Source organism: Neofelis nebulosa, chromosome 8, assembly GCF_028018385.1.
Source record: "Neofelis nebulosa isolate mNeoNeb1 chromosome 8, mNeoNeb1.pri, whole genome shotgun sequence".
Taxonomy (NCBI): domain Eukaryota; kingdom Metazoa; phylum Chordata; class Mammalia; order Carnivora; family Felidae; genus Neofelis; species Neofelis nebulosa.
In genome coordinates this window covers 87824805-87840618 of record NC_080789.1, presented here as the reverse complement: position 1 = coordinate 87840618, position 15814 = coordinate 87824805, and the positions used below count along the sequence as shown (strand labels likewise).

At 43.5% G+C, this 15814-nt stretch overlaps 2 protein-coding genes across 3 annotated transcripts in view; both read right to left on the bottom strand.

The window, feature by feature from the left end:
- LOC131519895 (cationic amino acid transporter 3-like) overlaps window positions 1-15814 on the bottom strand; it is a 236902-nt gene that overhangs the window by 129851 nt on the left and 91237 nt on the right. The gene's annotated exons all lie outside the window — the stretch shown is intronic.
- The window catches only part of LOC131519892 (cationic amino acid transporter 3-like), a 69149-nt gene that overhangs the window by 29099 nt on the left and 24236 nt on the right, over window positions 1-15814 (bottom strand). The window contains exons 1-3 of one of the 2 annotated variants that reach the window (XM_058743449.1): window positions 13049-13356; window positions 12765-12926; window positions 1036-1217 (exon numbers count right to left, since the gene is read on the bottom strand). The gene's annotated coding sequence lies outside the window, so the exon portion shown is untranslated. Of the gene's footprint in view, window positions 1-1035; window positions 1218-12764; window positions 12927-13048; window positions 13357-15814 lie in introns of those variants that run through there. The other variant, XM_058743450.1, reaches the window with a different exon arrangement.

The following is a 15814-nucleotide window of genomic DNA, read 5'->3' as shown; positions in this document are numbered from 1 at the left end:
CAGCACACATAAAGGGTATAGTGTGTGACTCACTGTATTTTTTTTCATGATCTGTACAATTTATGCACAAGACAGGGACCAAGCCTGGGACCCTGCATCCCCTAAAAATATAGGTATATCTACAAAATATAGGCAATTTATCTCCTCATAACAGGGGGAAGACAGTTAGGGAGCCTCTGAGATCAGTGTGTGTGAGGGGAGAGGGTTCATTAGTGTAGGGGCTGAAGACACCACTGGTAGGGATGGGGGTTGCATAAGAGACTTAGAAATAGGTCAAGAAGATGGAGGAAAGGGTGAATTCAGGCCCTAGGAACCCAAGAGCCAAGTGTAGAGGACAGGACATAGAGCAACAGAATTAAGGCCACATAGAAGAGGACGAAGCTGTCAGACCAGAGAGGGCCAGACGGGTGGGGAGGAGCCCAGCCCTCTACCCACTTCACAGCCTCCAGGGTGGTCCACAGCCCCTGTGGGGACTATGGGGAACTAAGAAAGAAACCCAAGGGACATCATTTGAACCTAAACTGTACTGTGAGGTTTAGTGTCAGGAAAGCAGGCAGCTGTGGGAATCCATCTTTAGTGGGGCAGTGCTTTCCTTTAGAGATCCCAGGACCCCTGAAGGAGCCAAGATGGCGCAACTGCATGGAAGTTTTTTTGTGTGTGTCTCACACCCATGAAATACAGCCAGATCAATAATAAACCATCCTGCACATCTGGAAAACCAATGTGATGATAAACTCAACAATCTGCACAACCTGAACCACAGAACTCAGCAGGTATGTGATACAGAAAGGTGAACTGGGGGAGAGAGAAACCACAGAGGGCAGAGTGCTGTTTTTTGTGGAGAGAGGATGGAGATGGAGGAGAGTATGGGAAAAGCACCCCCCCCCCCCGAAAGCAGCTGGAGAGAAAGTGGAAAAGTGGAAATAGCTGCAGGGATTGAACTAAAAATGGAGAAAGGAGAAAGGAGAAGGTTTAAATTCCATTAAGACTCTATAAACAGGGGAGCACAGAGTCTGAAACACCACATCTCATTACCTGATGTGCTCTGGCGGGAAATGGTGTATCCCCAGGAGCAGAAAGTGAGGTCCGAGGGGTCCTTGGGTCACACAGGGAGAGGTGGTGGCTCCTCTGCTGGGAGGACATTTGGTAGAGGCTGGGTAGCTACCCCACAGGCAAAGGTGACAGCAAACTCCAGAGAACAACCACATCAGCTGGTGCTGGAACAAGGACATTAAGGGGGAAGCCTGGTGACAGATGTGTCTTGTGATTTTCCATAATCCCTGAAATGTTGCTGCTACATGATCATGTAAACTTTTTCTGGAGTGGCTGGCACCAGCCACAGTCTCGGGATTGGCAGCAACATGGGCCTGTGAAAGTTCCTAGGTGCAGCCAGCACTTGGCCATTGTTCTGTGAGACACTCCTACAGAGGGACAGAACGGGTCAAAGCCACAGTCCCTCAGAAGTAAGGGGGCAGGAAAAACAGCTGCTTCTGAGAAAAAAAACTCAGGAGGGAGGTGTTGCCTGGGAGCCTGACTGCTTGCTCATGGACAGTGTAAAAGTGGGGAGTGGACAAAAGCCAGAGACAAAGGATGGGTGTCCGATTGCTGATTGGGAGAACAGAGTTCTGATACTAGAGAATGGGTAGCTGGGTGACTCCATTTTCACCCCTCTCGTGCATGCCATGTGCACCTACAAGCACCACAACAATCCACCCCAATAAGCTAAGCAGCACCATCTCTTGGAGAATGGAGCCAATTACACTAAGACCTGCACAATGGGGTCAACCTCACACTTCAGAAACACCATAAGTCTCTCCATCTGCTTCATTTATGGACTATAAAGTGCTTCATAGTTTGACGTCTAGGGAACAACGATGCAATACAATCGTATTTCAGTCTGTTCAGTGGTCCCTCTATTCATTTTTGTTCTTTTCTTTTTCTTGAATACAGAAATAGAAAAAAATATTTTTATTTTCAGTTTTTATTAAAAATATTTCTCCTTAATTTTTACTGTTTTTGTCAATTTTTCAAATTCTATTTTATTTCCATCATTCCATATTATTCTACTTCATTGTATTCATTTATTTTTCAAATTTTCATTTTCCTTTTTTCCCCCTTTTGTTCTCTAATCTATCAAGCTCCTTTCAACACCCAGACCAAAACACATCTAGGATCTACCATCATTTATTTGATTTGTGTGTGTGTGTGTGTGTGTGTGTGTTGTTTTTAAGTTTTTAATTTTAATTGGTTTTACCTCATTGATTCCTTTTCTCCCTTCAAAACGATGAAACAAAGGAATTTACCCCAAAAGAAAGAGCAGGAAGAAACAACAGCCAAGGACTTAACCAACACAGATGCAAGCAAGATGTCTGAACCAGAATTTAGAATCATGATAATAAGAATACTAGCTGAGGTCAAAAATAGATTAGAATCCCTTTTTGTGTAGATTTAAAAAAGTAAATCTATTCATGATGAAATAAAAAATGCTATAACTGAGCTACAATCTCGAATGGATGTCATGGCGGCAAAGATGGAAGAGACACTGCAGCAAATCAGCAATATACAGGACAAATTTATGGAGAATTATGAAGCAGAGAAAAATAGGGAGATTAAGGCAAAAGAGCATGATTTAAGAATTAGAGAAATCAGTGACTCATTAAAAAGGAACAACATCAGAATCATAGGGGTCCCAGAAGAGGAAGAGAGAGAAATAGGGGTAGAAGGGTTATGTGAGCAAATCATAATGGAAAACTTTCATAACCCGGGGAAACACACAGATATTGAAATCCAGGAAGCAAAGAGGACTCCAATTAGACCAACAAAACCCAACCATCAACAAGGCACATCATAGCCAAATTCACAAAATACTCAGGCAAGGAAAGAATCATGAGAGCAGCAAGGGAAAAAAATCTTTAAACTACAAGGGAAGACAGATGAGATTTGCAGCAGACCTAGCTACAGAAACATGGCAGGCCAGAAATGAGTGGCAAGATATATTCAATGTGCTGAATCAGAAAAATATGCAGCCAAGAATTCTTTATCCAGCAAGGCTGTCATTAAAAACAGAAGGAGAGATTAAAATTTCCCACACAAACAAAAATTAAAGGAGTTTGCGACCACTAAACCATCCCTTCAAAAAAATTTAAGGGGGACTCTCTGAGGGTAGAAAAGATGAAAATACATACATACATACATACATACATACATACATACATACATACCAAAAGCAACAAAGACTAGAAAAAACAAGAGAACACAACCAGACATTCCAACTCAACAAGCAACATAATGGCAATAAATTCATATTTTTCAGTACTCACTGTAAATGTCAATGGACTAAATGCTCCAATCAAAAGACATAGGGAAACAGAATGGTAAGAAAATAAGACCCATCTATATGCTGTTTACAAGAGACCCACTTCAGACCTAAAGACACCTTCAGATTGAAAGTAAGGAGATGGTGAACCATCTAGCATGCTTAATGGTCAACAAAAGAAAGCTGGAGTGGCCATACATATATCAGACAATCCAGACTTTAAAATAAAGACTGTATCAAGAGATGTGGAAGGGCATTATATCATAATTAAAGGGTCTATCCACCAAGAAGACCTAACAATTGTAAACATTTATGCTCCAAATGTGATGGCACCCAAACATATAAATCAATTAATCACACACATAAAGAAACTTATCGACAGTAATATTATAAAAGTAGAGGACTTCAACACCTCAATTACAACAATGGACAGATCAGCTAAACAGAAAATCTACAAGGAAACAGTGGCTTTTAATGACACACTGGACCAAATGGACTTAACATACATATTCAGAACATTTCATCCAAAAGCAGAGGAATACATATTCTTCTCCAGTGCACATGGAACGTTCTCCAGAATAGATCACATACTGGGAAATAAATCAGGCCTCAGGAAGTACAAAAAGTCAAGATAATACCCTGCATATTTTCAGACCACAATGCTATGAAACTCAAAATCAACTACAAGAAAAAATTTGGAAAGATAACAAATACTTGGAGACTAAAAAACATCTTACTAAAGAATGAATGGGCTAACCGAGAGGTTAAAGAGGAAATGAAAAAGGACATGGAATCCAATGAAAATGATAATACCACATTCCAAAACCTCTGGGACACAGCAAGGGCGGTCATAAGAGGGAAGTATATAGCAATCCAGACCTTCCAAAACAAGGAAGAAAGGTCTCAGATACACAACCTAACCTTACACGTTAAGGAGCTAGAAAAAGAACAGCAAATAATACCCAAAACCAGCAGAAGACAGGAAATAATAAAGAGTAGAGCAGAAATCAATGCTATCGAAACAAATAAACAACAACAAAAAATAGAACAGATCAATGAAACCAGAACCTGGTTCTGTGAAAGAGTTAACAAAATTGATAAACCTCTAGCCAGTTTGATCAAAAAGTAAAAGGAAAGGACACAAATGATTAAAATCAAGAATGAAAGAGGAGAGTTCACTACCAACACAGCAGAAATACAAACAATAATAAGAGAATATTATGAGAAATTATATGCCAGTAAAATGGGGAATCTGGAAGAAATGGACAACTTCCTAGAAACATATACACTACCAAAACTGAAACAGGAAGAAAGAAAATTTGAGCAGACCCATACCAGTAAAGAAATCGATTAGTAATCAAAAACCTGCCAAAAAACAAGAGTCCGGGGACAGATGGCTTTCCAGGGGAATTCTACCCAACATTTAAGGAAGAGTTAATACCTATTCTCCTGAAGCTGTTCCAAAAAATAGAAATGGAAGAAAAATTTCCAAACTCTTTCTATGAAGTCAGCATTACCTTAATTCCAAAACCAGACAAAGACTCCACTAAAAAGGAGAACTATAGATCTGGACCACTTTCTTACACCATACACAAAAATAAACTCAAAATTGATGAAAGACCTAAACGTAAGACAGAAAGCCATCAAACCCTTGAGGAGAAAGCAGGCAAAAACTTCTTGGACCTTGGCCACAGAAACTTCTTACTCAACATGTCTCTGGAGGCAAGAGAAACAAAAGCAAAAATTAACTATTGGGACCTCATCAAAATCAAAAGCTTCTGCACAGCAAAGGAAACAATCAGCAAAACTAAAAGGCAACTGATGGAATAGGAGAAGATATTTTCAAATGACATATCAGATAAAGGGTTAGTATCCAAAATCTATACAGAACTTACCAAACTTAACACCCAAAAAACAAATAATCCAGTGAAGAAATGGGCAAAAGATATGCGTAGACACTTCTTCAAAGAAGGCATCCAGATGGCCAACCGACACATGAAAAAAATGCTCAACATCACTCATCATCAAAGATGAATGGGAAAGACAAATCAAAACCACAATGAGATACCACCTCACACCTGTCAGAATGGCTAATGTTAACAACTCAGGCAACAACAGATGTTGGCGAGGATACAGAGAAAGAGGATTTCTTTTTCATTGTTGGTGGGAATGCAAGCTGGTGCAGCCACTCTGGAAAACAGTATGGAGGTTCCTCAAAAAAAAAATAAAAATAGAACTACCTCATGACCCAGCAATTGCACTACTAGGTATTTATCCAAGGGATCCAGGTATGCTGTTTTGAAGGGGCACATGCACCCCAATGTTTATGGCAGCACTATCGACAATAGCCAAAGTATGGAAAGAGTCCAAATGTCCATCAATGGATAAATGGAAGAATATGTGATATATATATATATATATATATATATATATATATATATATATAGTGTATATATATATATATATATATATATATATATATATATAGGAGTATTACTTAGCAATCAAAAAGAATGAAATATTGCCATTTGCAACTACATGGATAGAACTTGAAGTTATTATGCTAAGCAGAATTAGTCAGAGAAAGACAAATATATGACTTCACTCATATGAGGACTTTAAGACACAGAACAGATGAACATAAGGGAAGGGTAGCAAAAATAATATAAAAACAGGGAGGGGGACAAAACATAAGAGACTTTTAGATATGGAGAATAAACAGAGGGTTACTGGAGAGGTTGTGGGAGGGGGGATGGGCTAACTGGTTAAGGAGCATTAAGACATCCACTCCTGAAATCATTGTTGCACTATATGCTAACTAAATGGGATGTAAATTTAAAAAATAATAATAAATTAAAAAAATAAATAAATATAGGCTTTAAAGAATTCATTTAAAAAAAAAGAAATACCAGGGGCCCTGTGTGTGTGTGTGTGTGTGTGTGTGTGTGTGTGTGTACCTGATATGCAGGGAGTGGAGAGGAAGATGTGAGTCTGAGGCTTCAGAAGTCCAGGTTCTGTCTGGAGGTAAGACTATTGGGGGAGATGTACTCCCAGATCCCCTGCAGCCCCAGCAGACAAAGCCCGTGACTGCAGGGACAGAGGGTGGCCAGCACTACCACCACAGGTAAATGCAGGCTGGACTTTGGGCAGCCTCCATCCTCCCTGGGATTGACTTTGATTGGTCCAGTCCACAATTCACATGGCTTCCTGTGTTCTGGGTTCAGTCCAGTACCCACCCTCCCTTCTTGTCCACACTCATGGACATTTCCTGTGTTCAGAACTTAGAGCACTAGTTAGGCTGAACCATACAAAATTCCTGATATTTAGTTGGATTTGGTTTATACTGTCTATTAATTTTTCTTTTCTCTCTTCTTAATATCTTTTTGACTCCAGGCTAAGGCGACAGGGGAGCAGACTGAGGAAGGACAAATAACAAAAGCTAATGTTTATTGAGTGCCTACTATGTGCCAAGTATGTTGCATCCTGACCACAGCGCTAATTCTCCCTACAGTCCCAGGAATTATTTCCTGTTGCCCCTGCAATTATTTCCCACATTTTACAGGTGAGTGAGTCCAGGTGAAGAGGCTCCATGGGAGGAACAGGGCTAGGAGTCCAGCTCAGCCCAGGACCTCCTGCTTTACCACAGCCCCCCACCAACCAGGGGAGTCCTGGCAGAGACTGGGAGTCAGAAGGTAGTGCAGGCAGCTACACAACAGGAAAGGGGAGGAGGAAACAGACCAAAATGGAAGTCTGGAGGGGGCAGAAGAGCCCCCATGGAAGGAGAGGGGGCAAAGCCCAGAGATCACACCTGAAACCAACATGAAAAAGGGCAATCTAAGGAAGAACCTGGGCAGGGACACACCCAAGCCTCTGACCAGAATTGTAGGTAGTGGCAACCATGGGCAGAATGCAGTAGGGTGGACAAAGGACCTGTGGGGGGAGGCCAAGGCAGGTGTAGACACAGCAGAAGGGTGGTCACAGAAGGAACTCTGCTATAGAGTCTAGGGCACTATGTAGAGAGTGACAGTGGAGGCATGGGTGACAAAGATAAAGTCCACGCAAAAGGATGAAAAGCAAGAGCGGGGAGCAGAGTCCCTGTGGGAGGGATGTGGGACTGAGACACAGGGTTAGAGACAGTGCTCAGAGAGGGGGAACAGAAGTCAGCCTCAAAGAGCACTGGGGAAGGTGAGGATGTGGGAAGGCTTGAAGGTGAGGGTGGGCGTGCGCGCACGCACACACACACACACACACACACACACACACACCCTTCCAAGAAAAGAGCAATTGGCTCCTAAATCCCAGTGAGCATCCCCAGCCCCATATCCCCAAACCCTGGGAGGCTTTTGGAGGTGATGAAAGGCAGGGTCACTGTGCTTGGTGGAGGGTGGGGAGAGGGACATCATGAATGTGTGTATGTCCTTCTGTGCCTGGCAGGCCTGTGGGTACCTGAGAGTGTGTGTGCATGTGAGTGCACCTGCTCCAAGGAGCAGCCTGTGCCTGCAGGACTCTTTGTCTGCCTGTTGGCCACCTGGGTCTTCTTGAGCCCCCTCTCCCCCCAGGGGGGCTCTGTACCTGGTGTACAATTTTCTGGTCTCTCTGGACATAGCTGTTTCCCATTTTGTTGTTTGCCTTGTCAGGACCTCAGCAGGGATGGATGGAGCCAGTGGAAGGAAAGAGACAGAAGGTGATGCTTGGGCAGCCAGGGCTCCCCCATCTCCTGCAGACACATGCACACACACAAACACATACACAACATACCCCCATGCACACATGCTTCCCTCCACTGAGTGCAGCCAGATAAAATACACAAGATGCACCTGACATACCATTCACATGTTACCATAAGGAGACACACAAATGAACAAAGGCGCTCAGACATACTGACATACCAAACACCCATACAGATGGAAAGACAGGCACCTGGGACACAAAGCCACTTGGCACAAAGTGACCTGATGTATATCTTGCCCCCACCCCCCAACACACACACACACACACACACACACACACACACACACACACACACAGAAGACATACAAACTTGGGTACTCCTCCATGCCATTGTGCCAATACACATCTTAGGGCACCCTCCAGGGCGTCCCAACACCTCTCCCAGCAAATTCAGAACCTCTAGCCTAGCCATAAGATCTGCGCCTCTCCACTCCCTTTCATGCTGGTTCCCAATCCAAGTTATTCCAGACCACCAATACAATCTTCTACTTGCCTTATGGTTTGCTCATCCTGCTTCAGAATCAACAGAGAGAAGTTCTCTTCCTCTTTTCCCCCTCTGTCCAATGTCCTGTTAGGTTTATCCTTCTATACCTCACTCTAGAGTCCCCTCCTCCAGGCAGCCTTCCCTGATGAACTAACTGGCCTTGATTCTGAATTTGTCTTTGTCCTTTTCATTTGTTGGCCTGTGCTGACTGTCATTAGGTAACTTTGCATATCAGTTGGCAGGGAGGGAACTGTAAACTCCCAAAGGGCAGGACCACTAAACCCAGTATTTCAGGCAAATGCAGTTCTCACCCTCCAGTACCAGGCTGGGAATGTTCCCGGAAGCATTTCACAAATGGACAGGAACATTAATCTGGGCTCCAGCAGCCACCAGGAATGTCTCCCTCTGTCACATGCTGCAAGCGTCTCCTTCACAATGACCTTTCAGAGCCATTTTGGTGGAGAGCATATCCTCCACTCTGTCTTCCCACATTCACCTGGTTTTACCTAGAAATATGGCTTCCCAGCTGGGTCCTCACCTTATTCTCCAGCCTCGGAGAAAACTTGGCAACTCTGAAAAATCAGATCCACCCCAAGGACAAACATGTGTCCCTGGTGAGGATGCTCAGGGCTGTGCTACAGGCTGTGAAGCCAATCCCCACAGAGGATGCCAGGTGACCAGGCACCTGCAGCAACAGTTGTAAGTGCTCCCGTGAAGAAGATGCTTGTGTGGAATAGGTTCACTGTACTTAAAACATGAGAGAGAGAAGGTCACCCTAAAAAGCACTCACTTCCCACCTCCCCACCTCCCACAGGGTTGTTTCATCCAAACCCAGCCTCTCTGGGGAGACAGGTGCCCTGCTTGGCCCCCCTTTCCCCTCATCTGCTTCTCAACAGCCTCTCTCTCCCTGCCCCTCTCTCCCTCATGCAGTGAGAGGCTCCCTCCCTTTCCCTGTGTCTCTGTACACCAGCCTCCATCACATTCCTTCTCCTGATCTGTCTCCCTCTGTCTTCTGCCCATTTATCTACTCCCTGTTCCACTCTCAGTTTCTCTGCCTCTGATCTCAGTCAGGGCTCTGCCAATTCTTCTCCATCTCAGTCTTTCTCTAACACACATCTTGTTTCTGTTCTCCCCCCTTCCCTCTACTGCCCAGAGTAGTTCTGCAGAGGGAGGGGAGTGGGGTCTCCTTCAGCACCACAGGACTAGGTCATTGTATGGATCTCTACATTGTTGTGTTCCTGACACACACACACACACACACACACACACACACACACACACCAGCAGCAGCAGAGACCTTGACTCAGAGTCTGTATCCCACTCTCTTCAACCTCTACCTTCCCTTTCTCACTGCCTCCCCCTCTGGCCCCCACCTCCTTTCCCTTCTCTGTCTCCCTCTCACTCCCTCTCTGTGCACTTCTCTATCGCCTCAGCCCTGGCCCCATGTCCATGGATCTGTCTTTGGATCTGGGTTCATGGCTTTCCCACCTCCTGAACCTGGGCCTACTCATTTATCTGTGACCATGTGTATTTCCACTATCTCTGGCCTCTGGGTGTCTCTCTGTGTCTGCCTTGGATCTTTCAATCTGCTCCCTGGATGTTCCTCTCTTCCCTCTCTCCTGTCTCTGAGTTTATCTCCTTATCTCTCTATTCCACTTTGGACTGTCTACCTCTCTTGACTCTGTGTCTTGGTCTCTTGGACTTTCCAGGGTGCCCAGACTGTCTCTGCCTTCTTGGTCCCACTCTGTCAGTCTTGCCTTGAATTTATTGGGCCTTGCTGTCCCTCTCCCTGTCCCTGTGTCTGTCTGCCCTCTCCTCTGCCTCCCAGTGCTGCCCTGCAGCATCTAGGGTGAGCTATTCAGAGGGAGCAGAGGGGGCTGTGCAAGCAGCCCTTCATGTGAAAGATGAAAAGCTGGAAAATTAGGATGCAGCACAGGCTCTGACTACAGCCCTCTGCTCCTCATCAAATATTCTCCAGGACTTGAGATTCGCCTCACCTCCCTGCTAGTTGGCCCTCACCCTCCCCAGTGTATCCACTATAAGCCACTGGAAATTCTGGGAGGGCACTTAAGGTCCCCGTAGGCCAGGTATCTATGAGTCTGGAACATTCTGTGAGAAGAGGAATGAGGAGAGGCAGGAGGCCCATTGCAGATGCTTTGCCTAGGGGGGGAGGGTGTGTGTAGAACAGGAAGACTGAGAGCTTTGCCTCTGCATCCCAGGTGAGAACTGCCTAGCTGCTCCTTGCACCCCTCAGACAGGCACATGTGGGGCAACGAGTCCAGGAAGGAGATGTGGATGGTCTTCAAATAAGGGAAGGGGAAGAGAAAATGTGTGTCCCTCTAAAATCCCCTATGACACCTGTAACTCTTCCTTGTACATAAGAATACTCAATAAACTCCTTGGATCATATTTTACCAGATTTCCCAAAATAAGTGCCTAAATCAATGGAACTCAATCCCTTTCAGTATTCCTTCCCACCCCCACCCCCACTCACCCCCAGCAAGTCAGTATCTGTCCCCAGGACAGTTTCCCCTGCCAAGCCTTCCAAGCACCCCAGTGATCATGGGATCCCAGCGACAATCCCAGTCATTCCAACCCCTCTTTCTCCATCACTTACCTTATGTCCCTCCCTCCTCCTCACCCCCTTACCCACCCAATGCAACTTTGCTCCCTGGATGTCTCTCCAAAGACAGGCAGTCACTAATGAGCACTAAGCACTAGAAAGGGAGGGTCAAGGGTAGACTGGTTGGTGGGAGGGGACTCCAGAGCTAGCAGATAAGGAGTCCCGTCAGCATCTGTCAAATACATTATCTCCCTCCAGCATCCCTATCTCTTGCCTCCTGGCTCCTGCCAATGCATCTCCCTGCTGAGACTGAGGGACTGGGCTTAGGTGAAAATTCTCAGAGGCCTAGACACATAATTCCTGGTCTGCTCCAGACCCATTTTCTCCAGAAATGTCACTAGACCATATTGTCTTTCTTTGAAAATTCCCAATGACCCTGGGGAGCTAAGGTTATAGATGGAACCCAGGGAGGAAGAGAAATTGCTCTCTGCTCAATATCTTGATCTCCGCTCCTTGTCTCTACCACATATCCCCAAAAGCCAAAGTTAAAAATCAGGCAATAGTAAAGAGGGTGAAATCTCAGGAAGACTTTCCCAGCCTTTAAGAGGTTGTGAATGCCTCCAGAAACCAGAGGACATGAGGGGGAAAGGCACTCTTGGAGGACTAAAGATCACTTCTCCTGATTCATATGTAATTTCCACCAGGTGGCAAGGAACAGGGCCTTGAGCACTTGAGGGGAATCTTCTCAGCAGGACCTGCGAAGGGCTTGATGGCCACAAGAGGGCAGCATAGAACAGCTCTCCAAGCAGAGCCAGCGCTGGGCCCTGGGTCCTGAGATAGGGCAGGGCTGCCCAGGCTGGGTAATCCTTGGTACCAGCAAATTCTCATGATTTTCTAATTCAGAAAACCCTCCTTCAGCATTTACCACTGGCATGCTTTATTACCTTTGGCTCCTAAAATGCCATCACCCACTCCAGTCCGCTTCATTTTATTGGTCCCCAGTATTTGGGCTGACGGCAAAAAGAATGGCTTTTCCTTTATGGTTATACAGCAGGTGACATGCCAGCTCACACAAGTGATGCTTCACAAGGTCCCAGCTGATAACTAGAACCTTAATTGGAACTATGTTTTCTTGATTCCTAATCCAGGGGTCTTCCAATTGGTGCTGCTACTCCTAAAAAAGCATACTTCATAGATACCAGGGGAAAGCCAGCTCACAGCACTTGGTTTAAAAAACTCACATCAAGGGAGGACCCAAGATGGCAGAACAGCATGGAAGTTTTCTGCGTATCTCGTGTCCATGAAATACAGCCAGACCAACACTAAACCATCCTACACACCTAGAAAAGTGATTGGAGGATTAACACAACAATCTGCACAACCTGAACCACAGAATTCAGCAGGTACATGGCGCAGAGAGGTGAATTTGGGGAGCAAGAAGCCACTGACGGTAGGGAGTGGCTTTTGCGGGCGGAGAGAGGACAGAGACTGGGTGGGGGGAGAATACGGGAAAAGCACCCCTCCCCAAAAGCAGCTGGAGAGAAAGTGGAAAATTGGAAACAGACGCAGGGACTAAATTAAAAAGGGAGAAAGGAAAAAGGAGAGGGTTTAAATTCCATTAAGAGTGTAAACAAGGGGAGAGCAAAGGCTGCAACTCCACAGCTCGATACCTGGTGGTGCTCTGGTGGGAAAGGCAAATCCCCAGGAACAGAGTGGGGTCCGGGAGGTTCTCAGGTCACATGGGGAAAAGCGGTTCCACTGCTGGAAGGACGTTTGGTAGAGACTGTTGAAGCCACCTGGTCCCAGCAGACCCCAGAAGGAGGCCACATACGCTGGTGTTGGAACAAGGTCGTTAACAGTGAAACCTGGTGCCAGATGTGTGTTGCGATTTCCCATAATCCCTGAAATGCTGCTGCTACACTATCTCGCAAACTTTTTCTGAGTGGGCTAGTACCTGGCCACAGTCTCGGGGCACCAGCAGGGTCCAGCAAGCGTTTCTGGGTGCAGCTGACATTCGGCCATTGCTCATTGGGCCATTGCTTGGTGAGACCCTCCCACAGAGGGGCGGAACGGGTCAAGGCCACAGTCCTTCAGAAGTAAGGGGCTGGGGGAATACAGCCGCATCTGAGGTAAAACTCGGGAGAGAGGTACTGCCTGGGCCCTGGTTACGGAGAGTGAAAAAGTGGGGGAGTGGATGAAAGCTGAAGACAGGACGGATGCGCGATTGCTGATCTGGGAGAACAGACTGGATAGCTGGGTAGCACCATTTCCCACCCCCACCCCCACGCATGCGCATAGGCACCTACAAGCACTGCAACAATCCACCCCAGTAGGCTAGCAGTGCCATCTAGTGGAGAGCAGAGCTGTTACACTGAGCCCCGCCCAACTGGGCCAACTTCGCTGTTAAAGAACAAAAGTCTCACTGCCAGCTTAGCTTATGGATTTTAAAGCACTACATAGACTGACTTCTGGGGAAACAAAATTTCAGTCCTACTTCAATCTGTTAGCAGGTTCATCTATTCAATTTTCTTTCATTCTTTCTTTTTTCTTTTTCTCTTTCACACTTCTTTTTCTTGAATACAGAAAGAGAAAAATTCATATTTATTTTCTATTTTTAATAAAAAAATTTTTGTTTAATTTTTATTACTATATTTTTTACTCTTGTGCAATTTTTTTTCAAATTCTATTTTACTTGCATCATTTTATTTTAGTCTACTTCAATGTATTCACCTTTTCAACTTTTCAAACAATTTCCTTTTTTATTTTTTCTTTGTTGTTTTTTCTCTTTTTCTTGAATGCAGAAAGAGGAAAACTTCATTTTTACTTTCAATTTCTATTAAAATATTTTACTTAATTTTTACTATATTTTTTGCATTTATGTAATTTTTTTCAAATTCTATTTTACTTCCATCATTCTATTTTAGTCTACTACAGTGTATTCACTTTTTCAAATTTTCAAATGATTTTCTCTTTTTTCTTTCTTTTTTTTATATTTTCTCTTTTTCATTTCTTTTTTCTTACATACATAAAAACAAAAATTCATATTTATTTTTAATTTTTATGAAAAATATTATTCTTTAATATTTTTCTACTATATTCTTTAATTTTGTGTATATTTTTTCAAATTCTACTTTACCCCCCTCATCTCATTTTAGTCTACTTCAGTTTATTCATTTTTTCAAATTCTCAAACGATTTCCTTTTTTTTCTACCCCCCCTTTTTTTCCCTCTAATCTGTCAAACCACTTTCAACACACAGACCATAACACACCTAGGATCTAACATCACCTATTCGATTTTCTGTGTGTGTGAGATTTTAATTTTTAATTTTAATATTTTTATTAATTTTAATTTTTTAATATCAATTTTTCTACATTAATTCCTTTTCTCTCCTCAAAATGACAAAATGATGGAATTCACCCCAAAAGAAAGAAAATGAAGAAATGACAACCAGGGATTTAACCAATACAGACACAAGTAAGATGTCTGAACCAGAATTTAGAATCACAATAAGAATACTAGCTGGAGTTGAAAGTAGATTACAATCCCTTTCTGCAGAGATAAAAGAAGTAAAAAATAGAATGAAATTAAAAATGCTCTAACTGAGCTGCAATCACGGATGGATGCAGCGGCGGCAAGGATGGATGAATCAGAAGAGAGAATCAGTGATATAGAGGACAAACATATAGAGAATAATGAAGCAGAAAAAAAGAGGGAAATTAAGGCAAAAGAGCACAATTTAAGAATTAGAGAAATCTGTGACTCACTAAAAGGGAACAACATCAGAATCATAGGGGTCCCAGAAGAGGAAGAGACAGAAATAGGGGTAGAAGGGTTATGTGAGCAAATCATAGCAGAAAACTTTCCTAACCTGGGGAAAGACACAGACATCGAAATCCAGGAAACACAGAGGATCCCTGTTAGACTCAACAAAACAGACCATCAACAAGGCCTATCACAGTCAAATTCACAAAATAGTCAGGCAAGGAGAGAATCAGGAAAGCAGCAAGGGACAAAAAGTCCCTAACATACAGGGGAAGACAGATCAGGTTTGCAGCAGACCTATCCATAGAAACTTGGCAGGCCAGAAAGGAGTGGCAGGATATATTTAGTGTTCCGAATCAGAAAAATATGCAGCCAAGAATTGCTTATCCAGCAAGGCTGTCATTCAAATAGAAGGAGAGATAAAAAGTTTCCCACACAAACAAAAATTAAAGGAGTTTGTGACCACTAAACCAGCCCCGCAAGAAATTTTAAGAGGGACTCTCTGAGGGGAGAAAAGATGAAATATATATATATATATATATATATATATATATATATATATATACACACACACACACATAACGTATATACATATATACACATATATACATATGTATACACATATATATACATGTATATACACACATATACATATATACACACATATATATGCACATACATACATATATACATGTATATACATATAAATGTGTGTATATATATGTGTGTGTATATATGTATGTATATATATGTATATGTATGTATGTATATATATGTATCTTTCTAACAAAGATTAGAAAGGACCAGAGGACCAGAGAACACCACCAGAAACTCCAATTCTACAAGCATCGTAATGGCAATAAATTCATATCTTTCAGTACTCACTCTATATGTCAATGGATTCAATGCTCCAATCAAAACACATAGGGTAACAGAATGGCTAAGAAAGCAAGATC